Genomic DNA, 26,839 nt, shown 5'->3' on the forward strand with positions numbered 1-26,839 from the left:
CTATGAAATGAAAGATAATTAGTTGTCACCAAGTTCATAGCTGACATTTAACAAGCTATCTTTCATCCTTCGAGAAAAAGTTTTAAACTAACTCCAAAACTGTTCTTATGGCACATGCTGGGTCATAGTAGCATGATTTTGTTTTATTTTGCTGTTTTCAAGAAAAAACAAAATGAAACAAAACAACCCCCCCCAAAAAAAAAAAAACAAAAAAACCCACCAGTACATTTTAGAGAGGTCAGCTATTATGTACAATTTTAAATTAATCTGTCATCAGCAAGTAGGTAGTAGGGATCTAAGCATGCCACCATTTCCCCATAGGCTTTTCCTTTGGGAATAAATTTTCTTGGGAGGAAATAGTTTTAATTGCTCAATATATCATGTGAAAAAAGAAACACTTCATTATATTAATAGCAGTGGTTTTAATTAGTGCCAAGTGAATCACTAATATGAAGCAGGTGTAAAAAAAAAAAAGAATATCAAGAGAATGAAGCAGCTTCAAGAGAGGGGATAAACCCCAGCATTCCAGGAGAAAGCTCACAATGGCAAAGATTTGTTAGCCAAAGGGTAGCTCGACTTCTAAAGATATTTATCTGATATATAAATTTAAATATTTTAAGTCTCCTTAAGGCATTTGTGCCAGAATGTGCAGCATGTCACAATGTCTCGCCAATTTTATACTGGAATTTTGCCCTTTATCTCTGTAAGAAATCTTCCAAAATTGTCTCTCATCTAATGTGGTGCTCACAGCTGAGACATCTGTGCTTCCATTCTGGACCCTCATAGCCATTGACTACTGCCATCCTTCTCAATTACTCTAAGTCTTCCTGCCTTGCACATGTATTCCTGTCTATCCTGTGTTTTAAGTGGGTCACACTATCCATTGCAGATTCATGACAAGTGTGAAAGAAAGAAGTGGATGAAGTCTTTATTAAATATCCCAAAAGAGTTTTTGGTTTGTTGGCAATCAATAACTTCAATCATAATGGGAAATATTTTAGCCTACACATATACTCATAGTTTCTCTAAACAAGTTCCAAATATTTTAAGAAATTCCTATCCCTCTTCAATTTGTTTTTGTGAGTCATGGATTGAATCAGTCTGAGTATCTTGTCATTCCCTTGCTTAAAACCCCACCATGTCTTCCCTTTGTGTTAGACCAAAAGCCAAGCTCTCTACTCTGGCCTTATGTGATTGGCCTCTGGTACCTTCTGATCTCACCCAGTGCCACTCTGCCCTTACTCGTTCTATCCCAACGTGCTTATGGTCTTTTAGTTCTTTGAAGGTTCCTGTGCATATTTACCTCAGGATCTTTGAATATTCTATTCCTTCTGCCTGAAATGCTGTTCTCCCCACTCTTTGTGTGGCTGGCTCCTTCTCATCTTTTATGTCTCACCTTTCATATAATCTCCTCAGAGAGGCCTTCCCTATGATCCTGTCCAAATCATGTCCCTCATTTCATTTTTTCTTAGCTCTGTTTTTTTTCATAACACTTATAATAACTTACAATATTTTTTCTCAATATTCGTTTTTGTGATTTGTTTGTTTTTCTCTTCCACAGAGTGGCACTTATTCAACTCACCAAGTACTTACGCAGACAATTGTTTAGTAGGCATTTACTATGGGGGAAAATAGCAACAGAAGCAACAATGATAATAATAATAATAATGTGCCAGGAACTTTTCTCAAACTTTATATGCTTTACCATATCTGATTCTCACAACAACCAAATGAGGTAGAGACTATTTTCGAGGAAGATGTAGAAAATCCAAAGATTATACAGAAAGTGGCAAATTTTGCACTTGAAATTGGATCTGTCTCACTCCAAGGGCTATTGTCTTATCTATTACTGCTTTGATAACAAAACAATGTCCCTTTACTGAAATCCTGTTCAGTGTCCTCACCAAAGGTTATCTGGATAATGTGACATAAAGGCTGAAGCTTGAGGAACTTACAGGATTTGTAGGGAGAGATGATAGGATCAGTGTAAGAAAATTATTGCCTAAGAATATATGGCTGACAGGGAGGGATCAGAGAAAGCTTTTCTTCTTTACTATTCAAACACTCTCTCTGGAACAAATGAGATGAAGTGAGCACAGTATTTTTTAATAATGGAGAAATACATTTTTAATAAATACATTTTTTATTGACTACTTTAAAAATATTGGTCATGTCTCAAGATAAATATCATGTTTGCAACTACTCCAAAAATACCCTCAAAGCAGGCAAGGGATTGTTTCTGTTGGCTCCAGGATCAGCACTCATTTGGGGACAAGAAGTAGCACCTGGAATTTACCATTTATCCCTTCCAGGGTTTTCAGTCCAGACTTGAAGTAGTCATGAAAGAATCCCAGGAAATTCTGGCCAGGAGAACTCAGTGAAAATTAAAGCCAAATGCCATGTTTGTCCAACCCTGAGAAATGCTGAGGTGAAGATTTCTTAATAATGTAAGGGAAATCAAGAGTTCATTGTCAGGAAAAAAAGAACTAACATCATAGAATTTGTCATTTGTCACTATATGAATATGTAGATGGTAGGTAGAATTAATTCAATACTGGGATGTTGAGCTTGGAGCTTGAATAACCAGAACTCAGAGTCTGAAGTCATGAATAAACAGGTCTCTGTAGTTAGACTATTTTGATTTGGAAGCTCATTCTCATGGACCTGCTGTATTTTGAGGATCAAGATATATGACTTAATTATTGGTTGTGCCCACCAATGCATGTAGAAAACCCAGCAAAAGTTAGGGAGATAAAGTTCTAATTACAAGTATAGTGGAGTTGTGTTATTCCAATTATATGAAGTTCTAGGATAGATTCTAAAAATCAGAACATTGACTGCCTCTGTGGGTGTGGGAGGTAGGGATATGGATTGAGAGGGAAAGGGGCATGAGGGAATTTTCTGGGGTGATTACAGTGTTCTATATCTTGATAAGGATTTGGGTTAACAGGTATATTCATTTGTAAAATTCATCAAATAATTTGCTTAAGATTTGTGCAGCTTATTATGTATAAAATGTACTAAGGAAAAAGAACCATAAACAGATATTGAACTTTAAATAATTGTATGAAAGATGATGTGTTTATAATGAAGGGTAGCAAAGTCTGCAACTTACTTTGAAATGCCTCAAAACATACAATGGATCAATGAATGGATAGAGGGATAGATGGACTGATAGATGTGTGATAAAACAAGTATAGTAAAATGTTTATGACTTCCTGAAAGATAGCAACTAGAGGTGCTCAGGGTACATTCATCTCACAGAAGATCAAAACAAGCCTACTGCCACCACTGCCACAGTCACTGGAACCATTGTCTGGTCCCATAACTGTCATGCATTGTAGAGCAGCTCCCTATAGAGCAGCAGTCCTGCAGGTGGCCCGTTGCTGCAGCCACAGACACCAGAGATGTCAGGGAGGTGGCTGCAACTGCCAGCACCAGTCCCACCACCTGACATAACCCTGCTGCCACTAAAGACACTGCAGACATGAGGGAGGCAGTTGCAGCCATTGGCACTGCTGCAGTCACATGAGGTAACCCGCTGCCACCAAGGACACCACAGATGTGAGGGAGGCAGTTGTAGCCGCTGATGCTTCTGCTGCTGCCATGAGGTAATGCTGTCCCACTGCCAATGTGGAAACCGTAGCTACATGGGTGGCCACTGCAGACACCACAGCCAAGCAGGCAGGTACTACAACTGCCATTGTTATAGTTGGCACCACCACTGGTGCTGCTAGGAAGCTACCATCATCATGTGAGCAGCCCACCACCATTGGAGCCACCTCTGCCACGTGGGCAGCCTGCCAAAGCTATTGCCACAGCCACCACTGCTGCAAGAGCAGTGACCTGTTACCACAGGAGTAGCCACAGCAGCCACTGCTGCTATGCATGTGGACCACCACCAACCACGTGACTGCACTGAACACAAGGAGAGTCATCAGCAGAGTCCAAGGAAGGTGAGTGAGCATTGACCCACAATCCAGTGGCCCAACCCACAAGGTGAATTATGCTGCCTGCCTTGGTGGTGTACCATAGGGCATGGGAGCTTTGTGGGCAGACCATATGACTGCCTTGACCCAGGGAGAGACATGTGCAGAACTCCTGGGGAAGGCAGAAACCCAGGGTAGCCAGAGTAAGGAAGAAAATGTCCAGTGCACCTATCAGGGTGACAGGATGCTAGCCAGAGTGCCAACAAGCCTGTCCACTGTCACCCACCCCAACCAAAGAGTGAAAGGGCACCCAGGTGCTTCTCCCAAGAATTTAAGATCTCACCCATATCCTTGATGACCCAAGGCAGTGTCAATAACCTCAGCAAGGAAAAACTAAGAGCTCCAGTGCCTAGGCCACAGAGGCCCTCACAACACAACTCCAACGTTGATTACAGCTGAAATACCCACATGGAGACTACACTACTGCATCTACTTGGAACCAATACTAAAATACCCTCCTCAGTGGTAAATATAAAACACATTTACAGGAGTCTCTTTCCTCAAAGCCGACCCTAGAGTAATGGAAGAAGCAACTACTCTACCAGATGACCAGACACCAATGTAGAGATACTAGACATATGAAAAACAAGAAAATATGAGTCCATCAAAGGAATACAATAACTCTTAAGAACCAGAACCCATAGAGCAGGAAACCCTTGAAATGACTAAAAACTAATTCCAAGTAAAAATCTTAAGGAAACTCAATGAGATCCAAGAAGACAGTTAGACAACCCAGTGAACTAAGCAGAACTATCCAGGATATGAAGGAGGAAATTTCCAAAGAGATTAATACTTTAAAAAAGAATGTAGCAGAACTCATGGAACAGGAGTCACTTAACAAAATAAGAAACACAACTGAGAGCTTAAGCAGCAGGTTAGAGCAAGCAGAAGGAAGAATTTCTGATCCTGAAGATAGTCTTTTTGAAATAACTCAGGCAGATAAAAAAAAAAAAAGAAAAGAAAAGAAAAAAGAGTTTTACGAAATGAAAAGAATCTAAGAGATAGAGAGCAGATAACCATAAGCACAGAAACATCTAAATCATGTGTGTTCCAGAAGAGGAGGAGAAAGGAAAAGGCATTGAGAACACATTCAACAAAATAATAGCAGAAAACTTCCCAGGTTTTCTGCAACTTTAGATTCAGGAGGCTCAAAGATCCCAGAAGATTCAGTCCAAAAAGGTCCTCTCAGAGATACTGGAAAAACTCAAAGGCAAATAGAAAATACTGAAAGCAGCAAGAGGAAATCATCAAATCATCTGTAAGGGAGTCCCCATCAGAGTAACAGCAGACTTCTCTACAGGAATTCAATAGGCCAGAAGAGAATGGGATGATATATATAAAATGCTTTAAAAAAAAAAAAAAAAGCCAGCCAAAAATACTACATTGAGCAAGGCTATCCTTCAGAAATGAGGGAGAAATAGTGTATTTCCCAGGCAAATAAAAACTGCAGGAGTTCATCACCACACAGCCAGACCTACAAGAAATCCTTGAGGGAGTCCTGCATCTAGAATCGAAAACATGATAATCACTACCAGGAATACACAAGGAAGAACAAAACCCATTGGTAGGAAAAAAAATGCAAATGAAATAGAGAAAGAAACTGTATCATACCACCTCAAAAAGCCGATGAACACTGAAGACAACCAATAAAAGGGCATGAAAGAAACAAGAAATATTTAAAGCATCCAAATGAAAATTGAAAAATACCAGGAGTAAAACAGTATCTTTCAATAATAACCCTAAATGTAAATGGATTAAATTTCTCACACAAAAGACACAGACTGGCTGATTGGATTAAAAAGATAGACCCAACTATATACTCACCTATATGCTCAACGATAGACTCACCTCACCTGTAAAGACACACACAGACTAATAGTGAAGGGATAGAAAAATTTTCCACGCAAATGGAAATCAAAACTGAGGAGTAGTAGCTACCCTTATATCAGATAAAATAGACTTTAAACTAAAAACCATAAGAAGAGGCAAAGAAAGCCACTATATAATGATAAAGAGATCTATTTAGCAAGAAGATATAACAATCATAAATATATATGCACCCAACATTGGAGCACCCAGATATATAAAGCAAATGCTATTAGACCTAAAGAAAGAGACAGACCCAAATATGATAATAGTTGGGGACTTGAACTCCTGTCTCTGAACACTGGATGGATCATCCAGACAACAAATCAACAGAGAAACACAGGATTTAAGACACACTTTAGACCAAGTGGACTTGGCAGATATTTACAGAACATTTCATCCAATAACCACAGAATATACATTCTTCTCTTGAGCACATGGAACATTCTCCAGGATAGACTACATGTTAGGTCACAAAACAAGTCTCGACACATTTTTAAAAATTGAAATCATGTCAAGTACATTTTCAGACCACATGGATTAAAACTAAAAGTCAATAACAAGTGAAACTCTGGAAACTATACAAATATATTGAAATTAAATAACATGCTTCTGAATGATCTATGGGTCCAAAAAGAAATTAAACAGGAAATAAAAATATTTCTTGAAGCTAATGAACACAAAGACACATCATACCAAAACCTGTGGGATACTGCAAAAGCAGTACTAAGAGGGAAGTTTATTACAATAAATGCTTACAGCAAAAGAATAGAAAGATTTCAAATAAACAGCCTAATGCTGCAGCTTCAAAGAACTAAAAAACAGCAATAATCTAATCCCAAAATTAGTAGACAGAAAGAAATACTTAAGATCAGAGCAGAACTAAATGAAATGGAAACCCAAAAAATGATACAAAAGATTAATGAAACAAAAAGTTGTTTTTTTGAGAAGATAAACAGAATAGACAAATTATTAGTTAGGCTAACTATAAAAAGAAGAGAGAAGACCCAAATAACAAAAATTAGAAATGAAAAAGGGAACATTACAACTGATACCACAGACATATAAAGAATCATTAGGGACTTATATATGCCAACAAATTGAAAACCTAGAGGAAATGGATAAATTTCTGGATACATACAAACTACCAAGACTGAACCAAAAAGGAATAGAAAACCTGAACAGACAATAGAAAGTAACAAAATTGAAGCAGTAATTAGCAGTCTTCCAATAAAGAAAAGCACAGGACTGAATGGCATTACTGCTAGATTTTACCAAACCTTTAAAGAGGAATTAATACCAATTCTCTTCAAACTATTCCAAAAAACTTGAAACAGAGTCCCTTCTCCCTAACTCATTCCATGAGGCCAGCATCATCCTGATGCCAAAACCAGACAAAGATACAAAAAGAAAAAGAAAGAAAATAAAACTGTAAGCCAATATCTTTGATGAACATAGACACAAAATCCTCAGTAAAATATTAACAAATAGAATATACCAACACATTAAAAAAATTATACACCACAATCAAGTGGGATTCATCCCAGGGATGCAAGGATGGTTCGACATATGCAAGCTAATAAATATAGTACAGCACATATGAACCAAATCAGGAACAAAAACCATATGATTATATCAATTGACACAGAAAAGCATTTGACAAGATTCAACATCATTTCATGACAAAGACTTTCAGAAAATTAGGTATAGATGGAAAATATTTCAACAATAAAAGCTATATAAGACAAACCCACTGCCAATATCATCCTGAAAGGGAAGAAGACAAGGACAGGAAGAAGACAAGGAGGCCCACCCTCACCACTCCTTTTTAACATATTATTGGAAGTACTAGCCAGAGCAATCAGCAAGAAAAAGAAAGAAAGGGCATCCGCACTGGAAAAGACAAGGTCAAACTATCCCTGTTTGCAGATGACATGATCATATATATAGAAAAGCCTAAAGACTCTAAAAAAACCTCTTATAGTTGATAAACAATTTTAGCAAAGTTGCAGGATACAAAATTAACATGCAAAAATCAGTAGCATTCTTATACTCCAACAACAAGCTAGCAGAAAAGAAATCAAGAAAGCTAGCCCATTCACAATAATCACCAAAAATATAAAATACCTAGGAATAAATTTACCCAAGAAGATGAAAGATCACTACAATGAGAACTATGAATCACTGTTAAAAGAAACAAAAGAGGACACAGAAGATGGAAAGACATTCCATGCTCATGGATTGGAAGAATTAACATTGCAAAAATGTCCATACTTCGCAAAGCAATCTACAAATTCAATGCATTCCCCATCAAAATACCAAGGACATTCTTCACAGAAATAGAAAAACAATCCTAACATTCATATGGAACAACAAAAGGCCCCAAATAGCCAAAGCAATCTTGAGCAAAAAAGAAATAAAACAAAGCCATTACATTACCTGACTTTACATTAGGCATTACATTACCTGACTTCAAATTATACTGCAAAGCTATATTAACCAAAACAGTGTGGTGCTGCCATAAAAAAAGACACTCAGACCAATGGAATAAAATAGAGAATGCAGAAATCAACCCACATACTTACAGCCAACTGAGCTTCAACAAAGGCACCAAGAATGTACATTGGGAAAAAGATTGCTTCTTCAATAAAGGATGCTGGGAAAACTGGATATCCATATGTAGAAGAATGAAACTAGAACTGCACCTTCCACCATATACCAAAATCAACTCAAAATGGATTAAAGACCTAAATATAGGACCTGAAACTATAAAACTCCTAAAAGAAAACATGGGGGAAACACTTCAGGATGTAGGACTGGGCAAAGACTTTATGGATAAGACCCCAAAAGCATAGGCAACAAAAGACAAAATAAACATATGGTATTATATCAAACTAAAAAGTTTCTGTACAGCAAAAGAAACAATTAACAGAGTAAAAAGACAACCTATTGAATGGTAGAAAACATTTGCAAACTATATCCAACAAAGGATTAATATCCAGAATGTACAAGGAACTCAAACAACAGTGAAAAAACTAGTAACCAGATTTAAAAATGGCCAAAGGAGCTGCATAGGGATTTCTCAAAGGAAAGTATACAAATGGCCAATAGACACATAAAGAAATGCTCAACATCTCTAATCATCATGGAAATGCAAATCAAAACCATATTAAGATATCACCTCATCCCAGTTAAGCTAGCTATAGTAAAAACCACAGAGAATAACAAATGCTGGTGAGGATGTGGAGAAAAGGGAACCTTCCCACACTGTTGGTGGGACTGAAAATTGTGTAGACATTAAAAATGGTATGGAGGTTCCTCAAACAACTACAGATAGATTGCCATATGATTCAGCAATTACTTGGGTATATACCCAAAGGAATGGAAATCATCATGATGAAGGGATAATTGCACGCCCATGTTTATTGCAGCTCTGTATACAATAGCCAAGAGTTGGAACCAACCTAAATGTTCATCATTGGACTACTGCATAAGGAAAACATGCTATATTTACACAATGGAATACTACTCTGCCATCAAAAAGAATGAAATACTGACATTTGCACAATGTGGATGAACTTAGAGAAAATTATGTTACATGAAACAAGCCAGACACAGAAAGAGAAGTAACTGTGTCCTCATTCATAAGTGGGAGCTAAAAACAATAAATAAATAAACAAATAAATAAAGAATGAAAGATACAACAATCAAAATTATACATTGAATTTTCAAAAGGAGAGAACAGAACTGTAGGAAAGGAGGGTGGTGGGTAAGGGAGGAATTGGTAAAGGGCCACAAAAAATGATTACATTGTATGATGTTGAATATATTAGTTATCCTGATTTGAGCATCACATATTGCACACAGGTATTGATATTCAATGCTGTGGCCCACAGATATGTACAATCAACTATGTTTCAATTAAAAAAAATGTTCATTGTAGGTCCTAGATGTTGGATATATGTTATTTACTGTACAATTCTTTCCACTTGCCTCTAAGTTTGAAATTTTTCTTAATAAAATATTGGGGAAAAGCCTAAACTATTACATCTAAACAAGTAATGTTATCTATTATGAAATAATATATTGCTGTGAAAATATTTATGGAAAACATAAATGGCAAAATGTTTTTGTTAAATGATTAAAGTAAAATGTAAAATATATGTTATACTTCAACAATATAAAAAAAATGAACATAAATATAAACCCAAAGAAAAGGCACTAATAGGTTAATAGTGTTAATCCTTGGATTAGGGAGCACAGAGACTATTTTTTTCTTTTTACTTTTCTGTACTTTCCAATTTTTTTGTAATAAGTATGTAATGCATTTTTGTTTATAGTGAAAAATCATCAGTGCTCAGCTTTATCCTTTCCAAGTCCTATTTCCCCACTCTAGAAGCAACCTTCACAGTTTTAGCCTCTTCTAACATTTGTTTCCATGTTTCTAAATAAGCCTGATGCTGCTATTTCTTGACTTTTTTCCAATTCAAGTATCTATTAATTTCCTACGATGGAGATGAGAGTTTAGCTCTCATACCTCTCTAACCCCTCATACACTCAAACGTATTTACCTCTTCCCATTCTCCAATATTTTGTACCTGAAGTATTGGCTAGATTAGAATTCGATGTTTACATTTTTTACTAGTATGTAAATATGATGTTCAGCAGACAATGTGGTGTGCTATGATTAGTTTCTTTCACTACTTTTCGTTTCTCCTAGAGTTCATAACTGTCTTTTTTTTTTCATTTGCTTAGTTTCCTATTAATCTATCCCTAATTCATTCCTAAAATCTGTGCCAGAGCAGTGAATCTCCTCTCTGTACTCAGACATCTCAGGTAACCATGGATTTCATCTTCTCCTTGGACATTACTTCTGTTCCCATCTGGACAGGGTGATCTCTGTGTTCCTGAACAGCTGTTGTCCTGGGATTGCCCTTCGTCATCATCCTGGGGATTCCTTTTGACTCTCTTATTTGTTGGATCCATGCCCTTTTTTGAGGCTTACTCTCTCATTTTGGTGGAACATTTCTTCTAGGAATTTCCTGAGAAAAGATAAATGAAAAGTAAACATGTTGAGACCTTGTATTAGAGTTTGATTTATATTTTGGATATGCATAGATTTCCCTCAGATTTTGACACTTGTCCTCCATTTTATTCTAGCGTTCCTTGTAACTATTGAGAAATCCAGTGCCGTTTAAAATTTCCAATCCTTTTATGTGCTCTGCTTTTTTCTCTCTTGATACTTTTAAGATCTTCTCTCTTTAGTGATTCTTTATGTGGTTCTTTTCATTGTGTAGGTATGTGGTAGATCCTCTTAATCTGAAATTCATGCCCTTCAGTTTAGGGAAATTTTCCTGATTTTTTTTTCTTTAATAACATCTTCCTTCCTTCCTTCCTTCCTTCCTTCCTTCCTTCCTTCCTTCCTTCCTTCCTTCCTTACCTCCCTGCCTCCCTCCCTCCCTCCTTCTTTGGAACTTTTATTAGTCAGATATTGGAATTCCTCAAACAGTACTGTAATTTTTAAATTATTCTCTCCTTTATTTCACCTTCTGTTTTCTGATAAATCTCCTTACCCTTCTAAATTTTCTGTTGAAATTTACATTTCTGCTATAATATTCATAATTTCCAAAAGCTCTTTTTTATTTCTCAAAATGCCCTTTTTATTGCTTCTTTCCTTGTTTCTGGATGCAATATATTTTATCTGAGAATATCAGTTTTAGCCTTGTTTATTTTTTTTCTTTCCTCTTCTTTTTCTTTTTTCTTTTCTTCCTTTTCTCCATCCAGCCCCTTTCTTTCTTTTTCCAGTAGTATTTTTATGGCCCCTGCATTGGTGGTGTTTCTTCTATGTCCTTCACCTCCTCTCCCCATTTGTTTTATTAGTTTCTGGCTTTCATATTAAAGCTTTTCTTCAAATGTCCGAAGGTCCTTGAATCTCTACTCTTATTTAAGAGAGAGGCATAAAAAGCTGATTGGACTGTTTTGTTCATGGTCATTTCTTCTTAACTAATGAGTGTCTGTAGGGTGATCTGGTTAGATCATTATGGGACCCCTAACTGTCTATATCTGTTGGTCTTTTCTCTTGGGCAGCTCTGTTGTTACAGAGAAGAATTCTTTATTCTTTTAACTTAGAGGTATAAATCTGCTAGCATGCTCCCATCTGAGGGAAGGAACTGGATATCTCATTGTTTAGAATGTTGCCTTTCACTTAATCCTCTAATTTTCATGTGATTGCCCCCCACCTTAACTGTGCTTGGTGCCCCTGACTCTAGCTCAACTCTTGTGCTGTGCTTTCTTGGAAATGAGGCAGTTTCCTAACTATGTAGGGTAGTGGTTCTGTAACCTTTTTGTCTCAGGGCCCTTTTCACTCCTGGAAAGTATTGAGGACTCCTAATCACTTTTGTTTATGTGGTTCATATTTATAGATACTATCAGTGGTTCTGTAACCTTTTTGTCTCAGGGCCCTTTTCACTCCTGGAAAGTATTGAGGACTCCAAATCACTTTTGTTTATGTGGTTCATATTTATAGATACTATATTAGAATTAAAACAAATTTTAAAATTATTTATTTAAAAATAACAAGCCCATTACATTTTAATGTAAGTAACATTTTTATAAAAAGTGACTATATTTTTCAAAACCAGAATAATTAGAAGAGTGGTATTATCTTATATTCTTGCAAATCTCCTTAGTATCTGACTTAATTGAAGGTATATAGATTCACATATATTTTCTGCATTCTATAGAAATATATTGTTTTGGTTTAAAAATATGAAGAAAATTTGGCCTCATAGAGAGATGTACCTGGACAAGGGAGGAGTTTTTAAATATCCTTTTCCAAATAATTGTGTCTATTCTTCTCAGATACTACAATATTCAGCAAGTGAATTAAAGGTTAACTACAATGTGGAATGAGAAACCATATGAATGTACTTTGAATAGATCCTTTCTATTTTGCATGATTTTGTTACATTATAAATTGATCATTTGGAAAATATTACATAACTGAGTTATGAGTTATACAGAACAGTTATATAGTTGACACATTTTATTATAAAATATCAAAAAAATCACATTCATTAATATCACCACTTACCTAATCAGACCTCTTTAAGTTTTGAGAAGCTAACAAGCTCATGGTGGCGAATACAAATTTTCTACAATGTTAATTTTTTTTTTTTTTGGTCCTTTTTGAGACCGGCCGCACTGCACTCAGCCAGTGAGTGCACCGGCCATCCCTATATAGGATCCAAACCCGCAGCGGGAGCGCCGCTGCACTCCCAGCACCGCACTCTCCTGAGTGCGCCACGGGCTCGGCCCTCTACAATGTTAATTTTCACTTAGCAGTTCAAATGTTGTAATCAGCAACAAGTTCTGTCAGATGTTTTCCTTGATGTGACAAGCTCTCTTTGTTTGTTTTTGACAAAATGTCTTCCAAATACTCAAGTCTACATAAACATAATTTGTCTGTCAATTGTTTTTTCAAGTAAAAATGTTGTTATGTTAAAAAAAAGACCAATTCAGTTTGTGACTCAATCATACAAGTGTTTGCCCTCAAGACAACAATCATACTGTGCTATTAAGCAAAGTAGTGTATTTCCCATTGAGTTATACAGAATCTTTTTTTTTAATGTGCACTAAAAGGTTGAAATTTAATAAAATTAATTTTTATTACTTTATCAAGGAGATTAAGTGGAACTGACATTTTTGTTTTATTGTAATCCTGTGACAATGACCACTACAGTTTGATACTCCTGACTTGATTTGTGGTAAGCAGCTTTACCCACTGCTTCTTTAGACCATCAAATGTCAAATTATGAGAGTTAAATGATTTAACACTATATACTTTATTATCACTTGTTTTTACTGGCAAGCACTCACATAAAAGATCTTCATCCATGATTAGTTGGTACTGATACTGAATAGATGTAAGAAAAAAGCTTTGTTTGTAGATTTACCCATTTGTAAGACAAAAGTACACTTTGATTAACAAGATATTAATTTTGTCTTCACATTTGCACCTAAATAATTAACAAGCTCTACTGTATTGTTTGGAACTGTCACTGGTATGATTTCTTTTACTGACTTTCCATCAAATGGGCATTCAGCAATGTCATCTGTACAAGGCTCTATTAATCCCTTAGCTAATCTGTGTAGTTTTTCAGTCAGTGCAGTACAGTATTACCCTCTAAAATGCTTTTCTAAATTCAAAAATTACTTCTCAAAATAATATTAAAATGCTATTGCGAACAAGATAAAGTTATTATTTCCATGTAGCTATCATTTCCAAGAAAAACATTAAAATTTTAAAATAATTTATTGGATGATTATGAGGTTACACAGGTTATAACAGGTATAATAGAAGATAACTTGTAAGAACATTGTAGAAAGTATTGAGAACTAAGTTGATCTTTGAAAACATACATATAGGATAGTCCAGAAAACAAGACTATACAATATACATTCAGATTGTCAGAGCAATTACATTGTCACATGTCATATAGACTCTAGAAAATGCCACTGTACACTTGTGAGTGAGAGAGAAAGAGGCAAATAATGTCTTAGTATTGTTATGAAAATACTTTTGAACTCCAGGACTCCTAAAGGGGTCTTGGGAACCCCAAAGAGTCCCTAGACCATACCCGGAGAACTGCTGATGTAGAAAGTATGAGGATCTGAGTCTCTAATTGCTTCTCAATTCTCCTGTTTCATTCCATCCACCCATCCCCTTATTCTCAAAGGTTCCTGGTAGGTATTTTTAGATCCTGAGATTTTCTGGGGTTCTCAAGCTTTAAAACACATTAGAATCACCTGGAGGGCTTGTTACAACAGACTGTTGCTCCCCATCTCCATTCCCATCTTCTGATTTAGTAGGTCTGGGATGGGGCCTTAAATCTGCATTTGTAGCAAGTTCTCAGGTGACACTGATGCTGCTGGTCTAGAAACCACACTTTGAGTGTACTCTGTGGAGTTTGAGACTTGCAGCAGGAATCAGTTTGCTTTTATGCATTCCTCACCACAGGTGTAGGATTCAGCTTTCTCTGGTTAGCTAAGTCAGTTACCACTCTCCCTTCTGTTTTCTAGTATCAGTACTTTTATTGTTGTTTTTTTCTTGCCGTATTCTCTTAGACCTCACGAGCTAGTGTCTTTTGTGTTTTTGTTTGTTTTTGTTTTTTGGGTTTTTTTTGCTTCTGTTACTATTGTTTTAATAGAGTTTTAGGAGGGAGATTTAGCAAGTGTCCGTATTTAAACCATCATATTTAGCCTGAAATCCTACTGTTTTTTTTTTTTTTGATTTAGCAAGTGTCCGTATTTAAACCATCATATTTAGCCTGAAATCCTACTGTTTTTTTTTCTCTCTCTCTCTCTCTAGGAGTGTTTTAATAAGACAAACTTAAAATGTTAATTTTCAAAAAATATGAAATCCATTTTTAATATTTACCAAATTTGCCAAACCCAGGTGTTCCTAATGCCTAGGCCCCACCATAGACCAGAAGGATAAAAAGAAGAAAAAAAAGTGTGTATGGGCCAGATTTCAGCATTTTTAAAAACTTCATTAGGTGATTCTGACATTTAGTGTGGACTGAGTACTTCCCTGGAGCCTCCTGATTCAGCATGTAACCCCTGGGTACTTAAACTCCACAGAACACAATTATAGTGTAGTTTCTAGACCAGCAGCATCAGTGTCACCTGAGAACTTGCTACAAATGCAGATTTAAGGCCCCATCCCAGACCTACTGAATCAGAAACTTTGGAGATGGGATACAACCTTCCCTTTTAACAAGCCCTCCAGGTGATTCCGATGTGATTTAAAGCTTGAGAACTGCTACCATAGAAGACCACTGCTTGGAACTGACTTCTAAGAAAACATTCATCACCATATTTTTTGGCCTAAAGCTTTCTTCAGTAGCTTCCATTCTGACATGTGAATGGGGAAAAAGACGTAAGAAACATTGTCCTGGCAAATGGCCTTTATAAAATTCCTGCCCCTCGCAGTCAAAGCCATAGCTTCAAGTCATCTAATTTTTAGTAAGTTTTTCTCTTACATAAAAGTCAGCTCTTTTCTCTTTTCTGGTCTTAGTCTGCACTTACATTATTCTTCACTTCTGCTTTTGCAGAAAAACAAAATATGGTGGGTATACTATAGCTTTAGGCTTAAAGAGATCAATTTTATAATTTAGATTTTTAGCTACATTTAAAATGAACACTTTTTAAAAAGTCGTTGCAAGAGCAACTATGAGTTTGCCCATAGTATAAGTAAATGCAAGCAAAATTACTCTGATAATAGCATCTATTATAAATTCGTGAAAGTTTCCAGGGGTAATGGGATATTAGAATGACTTCTTAAGCAAAGATTTTGCTTAAAAGGAAAAGCTAAAGAAATCCATCACATAGATAAGCAATTTTAGAGAGAGAAAATGCTAACAAAATGTAGATTCTATTTAGAAAAAAAAGTTGAAAAAAGATTTAACAAAGTAATTCACAGGAATGTTAAAACTTATTTAAAATGGTGTTTTGGAAGTGATGAACCTGCAGAGCTATACATTATAGTTTGATAGATAAAACAAGGACTTTGAAGTCTAATAGGCCTAGACAGAATTCTTCTGACCCTTAGCTGATTTGTGGTCTTGGGGAGAAAGTAAATCCTTCAGAGCTCAGTTTTCCTATCTATAAAGTGGGGGTAATGCCCACCTCACAAAACTACTGTGGATACTAAAGGAGGTAATATATGAAAAGCACTTGGCCCAATACACACAGTATATGGAGTCCTCACAAAATGAATTTCCTTCTGTCTTTCTATGATCCCTCGCAGTCTGTATTTATGAAAGTGTCTCACTATAGAATATACAGGTGTTTAGCACAAACTATTACTGAGCACTTTTTTTCCAACCAGTAAGGGGATCGTAACCCTTGGCTTGGTGTCATCTGCACCACGCTCAGCCAGTGAATGCACCAGCCATCCCTATATAGGATCCGAACCCACAGCCTTGGTGCTATCAGCAGTGCACTCTTCCAAGTGAGCCACGGGGCCGGCCCTATTACTGAGCATTTTTATAGCACTCTGCAGATGCTTTTGCCTATGGGCTTTTGCTTATGGCCTTTTCAGCCAAAGGAAGAAACTAGGTGGATCTGTGGGGTAACCCTGTTATGTTCTATTTATTAATTCAGTCAAGAGATATTTATTAAGAACATACTATGTGCAGGCACTGTGCTAAATGTTATTGACAGAGAAGGGAGCAAAAAGAGAAAAGATCCTTTCCCCTGGGGAGCTTAGTAGGCTTCTAGTTTATCCCTCTAGTGACCACTTCTGAAAGCCATGCTTATTCTCTTTCTTTTGAAGGAAGTAAGGACCACAGTAGGAGGAAAACTCTTGTGAGCCCCAGAGAAAGTTATGCCTAGACAAGTGTCTGCTGCAGATTTAAAAGGAAAGGACAGGGAGGGAAGGGCTGCAAAAAAAAAAAAAAAAAATGAGGAAGAGAAAGAGACAACTTTCTAAAAGCATGTTAAAAAATATCAAAGAGTTCTTTGTTCTAAGAGAGAGAAGACTATACATACATCTTTCCATGTGTATATGTATGTATGCTATTTTGATTGAGCATTTTGGGGATCAAGCTTTAAAGTTTCTTACAGAAGTGACCTAGAGCATGGGTTTTGCTGTATAACCGACTTGAGTTCAAGTCTTAGCACCTACTATCTGTGATCTTGGGCAAGTTGCTTGGCACCTCATTGAGCCTCAATGACTTTGTAAATTAGTTATAACAATACCTGTGACACAGGCAGTGGGCTCTTTGTCATTGGCCGAAGGGGTGTTTGTAGCTTTCCTCTCAACATAACTCTGGAGGCTGCATAGTCCCAGAGAAGCTATCTCACGTGTGTGCTGTTGATGTGGGTGAGAGAGGGTAAGCTACTACCTTCTCATTTCAGAGTATACACACATACAGAAAATCCCAAAGGCGGCTCAATCTTGTATTATCTCCAGATTCCTTGGAATAAAATCCAAAAACCACACAGGGGAGTGAAAAATTAATCTTTGCACTTTAACTTCCTTGGACCTAAGTTCTGGACATAAATGTGGAGACTTATGGCCCAGATCTCTAGAGGATTTCCTCATAGTGACCCCCTCAATCATTAGACAGTGTCCCACATGAACCCTCTTCTCCAGACTCTCTCTCCCCCAAATGTCTAATCCTTTTAGCTCTTTCTCCCCCTCCAGATTCTTGCCTTGTTAGTTCACTGCAGGTGTTCAGCTAGCCAAAGGAGAAGGATCCTCCCTCATGAGCTGATTGATTTCTTCTGGTTCACTGAGTAGTATAGTGGCCTTAAAAAATTGGAATGATTCTTTCCAGGAGTGTGTGGGGCTGTACTTCCCCCCAAAAGGACAGTATTTTGTGGAGACTTAGATGTTGGGCCAGAAAGTATTCAAAACCATGGGGTAAAGTTGCATCCTTCTGGATTTTATTTAAGGATGAAAAGGGTGGAGGTCCATAAGACTGCATGAATGTTCTGAAAGAGTTTGAACATCCAGCTCTGTCCATAGGCATCTCCTCTGCCTAAGGAGGGAAAGTTTGAGAAACACAGGTCTAGAGCCTTGCACATAGCTAATAACACCTGCTATACATTAAAGCTCTCCAAGCACATTATATACATTATAACAGGGGCATCTGTTAAATGTATGGATATTAAAAGGGCTGCTTTTAGACTTACTATGCTTGAAATCCCCATATCACCCTTTCTATCTTTGTGGCAGGTCCCAATTGTCCTTGTCTCAATCACTCTGGAGCCCGGGTGATAGGTACTGATTGATTAAATCTATTCATCCTGCAACTTCATGGAAAATCAAAGGTTCTTGGTACCAGCTTAGACTGAGAAATTTCTGACCCCCACTTTCTTTATTCCTCTGTTAAACAAGTATTGCACTAATCTGGAGTAAGACTGTCTGATTTTGTATCCTGACTCACACTTATCTTGGACAAGTCATTTCATGCACTGAATCTCAGCTTTTCCATCTGTAAAACAGGTATTCATTCATTAAATATTTTTTGAGCATCCACTGTGTGCTAGGCACTGGTCCAGGTGCTTGCGATAGGTCAGTGAAAAAAACAGACAAAAATCCATGCCCTTGAAGAGCTTACATTCTAGGGATACGTCAGGTTATAGCAATAGCTACACTAATTGTCTGGTTGGGGTTATTGTTGGACTCCTGCCAACGTAGCCAATTGTAAAGCTAGGCAATTCACAATAAAGCCAATTTCCAATTTTCACAGTTTTCCAATTGTGTTGGGCTAGGGGTTAGGGCCCACAGAACCTTCAAACCTGTTGTACAGACTGGGTCACCAGATGTAAAGCTAGGCAATTCACAATAAAGCCAATTTCCAATTTTCACAGTTTTCCAATTGTGTTGCTAGGGCTAGGGGTTAGGGCCCACAGAACCTTCAAACCTGTTGTACAGACTGGGTCACCAGACCCCTCACATGCCTGGCTGGTTCACCAGACCCCTCACATGCAGGTCCACGTTCTAGGTAATTGGGAAAGATCCTGGGAGCCATTGGCAGATGACATGAGCTCAGTCCTCAGCTTCTGCGGCAGTGGATTACAGAAGATCCAGTGGGTGGCACTGTGGATCAGAGCCACTCGTCCTTTATTCTTAAGTCCGATAACCTGGGACACCTGGGTGCACATGCGCAATTACATTAGACAATAACCAAGGAACACCAGGGTGCACGTGCATATTTACATCAAATGCTCAGCAAGATTCTGAACATTTGAGGGGCCCTTACCATTTTCCTATGTTTTCCCTAATACCCACCCCTTCAGGGTACCTCACTGTACAGTCTACATATTCAGAATCTTCTGCAATGTTCCCTTAGCAAGGATAACTGGCCCTTGCATTCACATATTACACATTCCATCCCAGTCCCAAAAGTCTTCAGCTTGTTGCAACACCAACTGAAAAGTCTAAGGTCTCATCTGAGACTAAAGGCGAAACTCCTTTCAGCTATGTACCCATAACAATCAAAAATAAATTTATCTACTTCCAAAATATAGTGGTGGGACAGACATTGGGTACACATTCCCATTCCAGAAGGGAGGAATAGACAAGAAAGGAAAAACAGGCCCCAAACAAATCCGAAACCCAAACGGGGCAAACATTAAGCACAATGGGGCATCTGGGTCCCAAAAACATTGGGCAGCTTGCTCCTACAGCTCTGCCAGGTGCAGCCCATTGAGCTGCCCTGGTGCCTGTGGCTTTTCCAGGCTGTCCTTGCACATTGCCAGCAGCCCCACGGTTCTGGGCTACTGGCAGCAGCACCACCATCCTGGCTCCACTAGACATTTCCCCAGTGGGGGCTCTCTGTGGGGCCCCAATCTCAGTTTTCTTCTGCTCCACATTGCTCCATAGATTTCCTCAGCGGCTCCATCGCTATAGCAGGTCTCTGCCGGAGTACCCCGGCTTTTTCATACATCTTCTGAAATCTGGATGGAGGCTGCCACACCTCCACTGCTCTCATGTTCTGCCAGTCTGCAATCTTAATATGATGTGGATGGATGCCTCCAAGTTTTCCAGCTTGTGCTCTCAAGCTGCTGCACGAATCACACTTGGGGCCATCTGAGGCAGGAATGCTCCAGCCAGAGTGGCTGTGATTCAGGGAGCAGGTTCCCGCGGGCAGTGGCGCCCCAGGTCTGCCCTTCAGAAAAACTCAGTTCTCCTAGGCCTCAGGTTCTGTGATGGGAGGGGTGCTCCTCCAAGCTTCTGAGATGCCCTCAGGGCCTTTCGTCCACTGTCCTGGCTGTTAGCATCTAGCTGCCGGCTCCCTAACTCCTGAATTACTTAAATCAGTTGGCAAACGCTCGCCATTCACTCACAGTCCCAGGCAGTTCTCCAGTGTTCATCCACGCAGTTAAGACGGCTGCATTCACCCAGTCCATCAAGGAGTGGCTGCCCTACCCCTGCGCATCTCTGCGGATATCCTGTAACTGCTGCCACAGAGACAGGCGTACAGTAACAGAAGCTAACTTTTCCACCTTTTCACCAGGTGAAAACATGCTTGAAATTCTTCAAGGGCACCTGACCTCGGGTCATCTGTCCATCTGCATGAGGCACTCTTTTCCCGGGTTTATATGGCACCTGGTGAGCCATTAGGTTTATGCAGAACCCTCCAAGCCTTCTTGGGTTTAAGTGACACCTGGCAAGCCATCTGCCTTCAGACGAATGTGGCATGCATTTATGTCATCTCCAGAGCACATCACACCATCCACCCCTAGGTCCCATAACTGCAACAGCCAGGGGTTCTCCCTGTTTCTGCCGCTTTACTGTCTCCCCAAGCCAATCAATTCGATCTGGGTATATGGAACATAGGTAGTGAATTGAGTCACCTGTAGGTTGCCTGCTGGTCTGCCCAGGCCCATAGGCTGCTCATGCTTCACTTTCTGATGAGCAACGGGTTGTTCCAGAAGACGCACAGTCTCCCACAACTCACCATCGGGTTTGTCATCATCCCTGGTGTTGGAAGCAGGAGTGATCTCTTTCTGTACTTCAGCCTCTAGGGCATGTACTCGCGTTTCCAGCCTGTCTGCTTTCTGCTGCAAATCTCAAAACTGTGCCGCTTCATGGGGTTTCTGGTCCATGTTGGCTTACAGTACGGTGAGCAACAGCCAGACCCCGTTCAACAGTAAAGCGGCCACCGGGCACCACATACCCAAGTGTAGCCACATTTCCTCTCCCTGCCAAGGGGCTTTCTGCTTCTTTACCTGGTTGGCATCCTACCTATGATGCCAATAGACTGGGCCACCAGACTCCTCACATGCAGGTTCATGATAGCTAATTGGGAAAGATCCCAGGAGCCATTGGCAGACGACATGACCTCAGCTTCTTCGGCAGCAGCAGTGACCTCCCCATGCCCCCCACCCCCAGGGCATCCTGGGGATCAGAGCTGTGGATCAGAGCCACTCATCCTTTATACTTAGGTCCATAACCGGGACACCTGGGAGCCCACACACATCTACATCAGACAATAGCCAAGGAACCACCTGGGTGCACGTGCATATTTACATCAAATGCTCAGCAAGATTCTGAACATCTGAGCAGCCTGACCATTTTCTTATGTTTTCTGTGCAGGATAGGTTGGGCAGGAAGACAATAAACAATAAATGTAAGTTAATTATATAGTATATTAGGTCAAAAGTTGAATACAGGAAGTGCTGGAGGAAGGAGGGCAAATTGCAGTATTAACACTGAACTTTTAGGTGATATTTGAGCAAAGATGTAAAAGAGGTAAGGGAGTTAGCTAAGCAGATACCCTGGGGAAGAATGTTCCAGGCAGAGGGAGCAGCTAGGTTGAAGGCTGCAAGATGGAAGAGGTCTTAGGTGTCAAAATAGTTCCCACTACACAGGGTTGTTGTGAGAAAAAATGAGATGATGCATATAAATCATTTAGTATAATACTTGTAATTGTGTTTAATAAGTTTTGGTTATGATTATTAATTATTATTGTTATTGTAGAAATCACATTTCTAAATGTTCAATCTGTTGTAAGGTGTAGGGAAAATTAAAGGTAAATGGTCAGTGACCCTCAGATGTTCAGAATCTTGCTGAACATTTGATGTAAATATGCACATGCATCCAGTTGCTCCTTGGTTATTGTCTAATGTAATTGCACATTTGTACCCAGGTGTCCTGGGTTATGGACCTAAGTATAAAGGACGAGTAGCTCTGATCCACAGGCCCCCTGCCCCCCCCAGAAGACTCCACAGGGGTCCACAGGGAGGCTGCCCCTGCTGCTGGAGGCTGTTGCTGCCAGGGCCCTGGGACTCTCTGGGAGGCCACTACCACTGCTGCTGCTCCTGAGCTCGTGTCATCTGCCAACGGCTCCCGGAATCTTTCCCAATTACCTAGCGTGGACCTGTGTGCGAGGGGTCTGGTGACCTAGCCGCCATGTGAGGGGTCTGGTAGCCCAGCCTGGCATGTGAGGGGTTTGTGACCCAGTCTGTACAACAGGTTTGAAGGGTCTGTGAGCCCTGGCCCTGACGATACAAATGGAAAACTTAGTATAACTAAAATAATGAAACATTTTGGCTTTATTTATGAAATGCTTAGCCATACAATTAGCATAGCTATTGCTGTAGCAAGATATAGAATCTTTTAAAATAATCCACATAGCACATTCATGTAATGTTGCCTTTTTAAAGTTATTTTCTTCCATATATACAATACTTTAAGGTGAGAAAATATATTATCTCTGAATAACTTCCTTTCTTGTCCAAGAGCCATGGAAAACATGTAAACCATGTTACATCAATAATGTTTTCGAAGCTAAATGGAAGATATGACTATTGTTCCTATGTCTTCAGTTACTTTTATCAAGCTCTCAGTGGTTTTTATCTGAAAGGCTGCTACTGTTAAAAGCATAGCCACCTTCAGTGGAGAACTTTTCAGTATTCCGAACTAATCTAACCATCTTTCCTTTCCACTTTTTCCATTTTTGAAGAAAAGAATGGGAGATATTATGTTTAGAATTCTGTTTTACTGTCTCAAAGTGCAAATCCTCAGGAATAGAAGCTCTTTCATGCACAGCTAGTGTTTTGTGTAATGTACTGTATGGAGGTGAGGATGATGACAATGAAAGGTAAGAACTTATTAACTGAAAGCCTTCCATGTGCCAAGTATTGTTGTAGCTTCCATGCTAAATCCTTGAATGACCCCATTACCTTGGTACTGAAGTGTGTTCCAGACCAGCAGTATCAGCATCACCTGGGAGTTACTGGAAAGGGAGACTCTTAGGGCCCACCCCAGACCTTCTGAGTCAGAATCTGCATTTTAATAAGATACCCAGGTGTTTCATGTGCTCATTAAAATCTGACAAGTACTCCCCTAACAAGCCAAATATCATTAACACCATCTCTCTCAGATGAAGTAAGCTTCTAAAAGAGCATGTAACTTGTCTAAGTACTCACAACTAGTGAACGATGATCCCGGACTTAACTGAGGTCTATTCACAAAGCAAGTCCATGCTCTTTCCTCTATACTATTTCCCTCACAAGTTATTTTATTTATTTATTTATTTATTTATTTATTTTTTGTCTTTTGTCTTTTTCCGTGTCCGGCAACGGATCGCAACCCTCAGTGTTGCCCCCGTACCGGACCGGGGACCGTCAACGGGATCGCAACCCTCGGTGTTGCTCCTGTGCCTCGCTCAGCCAGTGAGCGGGAACCGGTCTGTATGTGGGATCCGAACCCTCGGGCGGAGCGCCGCCGCGCTTCCCAAGCGGCGTACTATCCAGTGCGCCACCAGGCCGGCCCGCTCACAAGTTATTTTTAATAGGCATATTTCATAATCTATAGAAAAAGTAAAAGAAATCAGCTCCCATTTGAGTACATTTTGAAGGCATTTGCCCAGACAGGCTGAGTGTAAATGCCTGGTCCGAAGAAGACGGACGAGAAGATGATAATTGAGCTTATGTGTGGCTGTGGGTGGACGAGTCACATGCTCCCTTGCTTTTCTGTGGTAACCTGCCTTTCTGCTGAATTAGGGAACCCAAGGGTAAGTGTTGGCAGGATTCTCTCAAAATCTTCCCCTGATGAGCAGAAGAAGAGAGAGAATGGAAAAGGCAGACCATGGCCTGAGGAGATGAACAATCTGGTGTGCGAGACAGGGAATGTCTTTTTATGAGCAAGGAGGTATTTTTACGGTTTGCTTTGAGTGAATAGCCTCTGATGTTGGGAAAACAGACTGAGAACAGCTGGACCACACTTTGGATCAGTTGCCACAACAACTTGATACATTTGTCTCCGGTGTCATTCGATCCCTTGGAGAGCTGTATTACCTCAATGTGGATGTTTGACTTTCAGGCTTACACTGTGCAGTGATTGTATTGGTCCAATTACGTAAACTGTTGATTATATTCATTTGGAAATTTGGATTTTAGGATTTACAGAACATGGCAACCTCACAGGTAACTGGAACCTAGGATCTTATGGAACCATCGTTATATTTACCACCCTCAAAACTCTGATTTCCAGGGGCAAAACATACCTGATAGCATCTGCGAAAGTCATGCAGCTATACAAAGGGATCCCCAATCTTCAATTTCTGGTAACATATTCCACTCTCTCATCCCAGGTTATCTTTGCAAGCAATACTTTTCAAACTTGATCTCAGTACATGTTGTTGTTAATAGCTATATTTATCTTTTTCTTGGAAAAAATAGGCAAGAGACACCATTTAAAGGTTTACAAAGTAAAATTGAATGCACTTGTATGATTTCAAGAACAACTTAATTTTTTTCTCTTAAGAAGCTTAGAAATGACTGATGTCTTGATAAATTGGGAGTGAGCCCAGCTACTGTCTTTAGAGAGAGAGAGCTCAGTGCTTGTGTGAATCCTTTACCCTGGCAGACATTTATTCTCCTAAGTGCATACTTTCTCCTCTCTTTGATGAGAAGTGGGCAAGCACTCTTATCCCATCTCCCAAATTTATGGCAGCTGAAACTGGCAGTCCTGATAAACTTATATACCACATCTGTGCCCACTGTCAACCACCACCATTATCTTCTCTGAAACACATGGCTCCTTTCTGAGGAACAGAATCTCCTGAGAGAGTTCAGGAAAGCAAAAAAGCAGAAAAAAACTAATGTCCTTCAAAGCTATGGAGGATGGTTTTGAGTATGTGCAGGATGTAATTTCATCATTGTCTACAGTTACATGGCTGTTTCTGGGATCAAGGAGTTTCCTAAACAGAATGTATTGTTGTTAGATGGCAGCATAACTGTGGTTTTCTGTTGGCATTTTGGTGCAGAGGTGGATAGCTGTTTCCCGTCATTTTTTTCCTCCTTCCCACTTCATTTCATATAAATAAAAGAAAACAAAGTTAAGGGTAACGTAAAAGAATCACCAACAACAAACACTTCTGGTAAAGTTTTATACTTGGCCTATAGAAGTCAGTGAATTCAAAATTTCTATAATTTTTAAAATTCATTTACATTGTGTGTAATTAGTATAGTTTTCCCAATGCCTGTTCAACTTTAAACATAAGAGGCTTTACTGTGAATCATATGAAAAATGGGGCCAAACATTATGAGCACTTCAGTATTTACATTTCCTGTTCTGTGTGGGTAATTTTGTAAATTGGAGGTTAGCCTAACAGGTTTGGATTGGGACAGGGAGGGAGCTGACCAGCTGGATTTGGAAAATGCCCTTCCTTTTTGGATATTTGGCATGCCTTGAGTGATTTCCCTGTGTCATAGGGGATTTTTTCATTTAATGAAGAGCCAAGTTTTGCCATAAGGAGTGCGCAAAGCCTCTTTTCCAGGGCAAAATCGGTAGCATCACCAGCAATCTTTCAGTGCTTGAGAAAACCAACTGGATCAGCCTCATGAGTGAGCAGACTATAGCCTGGTGGGCTTGAAATCTTAGGGAACACCTCCAGGTCCTAAGAGAACTCCCAGATCCTTACCCCTTAGCACAGGAGCCAAAACTCTAGTGCTACTTCTTTGGGTTTAAAACCCTTTCTAAAGTAGTCAACTCTTTTACAATTCTGATGAAAACTATTTATTTTTGAAAAATGTGTATGTGCAAGAATGCACACACAGATTTCAAAGTTTTTATGGATCCCCTGGAGCCCATTCGTGGACCTCATAAGGAATCCAAGGACCCTATGTTAAGAGCTAGGTTTGAGTATCGCTTCCTCCTGCCCTCACACCCTCACATCACACTTCTAACATCCAGGCCCCCAACTACTCTTAAAATGCCTTTGAAGTAGAACACATAAAAGCCATATGATATTAATATAAATGGATCGCTTCCTCCTGCCCTCACACCCTCACATCACACTTCTAACATCCAGGCCCCCAACTACTTTTAAAATGCCTTTGAAGTAGAACACATAAAAGCCATATGATATTAATATAAATGGATTTATTCTTGTTTAATAAGAGAGGCAAGAAAGGGGTTGTGGGTGCCAGGACAAAGAAGAGTTTTTCTTATAGTCTCC

General features: G+C 39.2%; 1 protein-coding gene across 1 annotated transcript in view; it reads left to right on the forward strand.

Annotated features, from left to right (window-relative positions):
- LOC103586802 (inactive heparanase-2) overlaps window positions 1-26,839 on the forward strand; it is a gene marked incomplete at its 3' end in the record, with an annotated part of 226,462 nt that overhangs the window by 43,790 nt on the left and 155,833 nt on the right. The window lies entirely within an intron of this gene.

Source organism: Galeopterus variegatus, unplaced genomic scaffold, assembly GCF_000696425.1.
Source record: "Galeopterus variegatus unplaced genomic scaffold, G_variegatus-3.0.2 Scaffold378, whole genome shotgun sequence".
Lineage (NCBI taxonomy): Eukaryota > Metazoa > Chordata > Mammalia > Dermoptera > Cynocephalidae > Galeopterus > Galeopterus variegatus.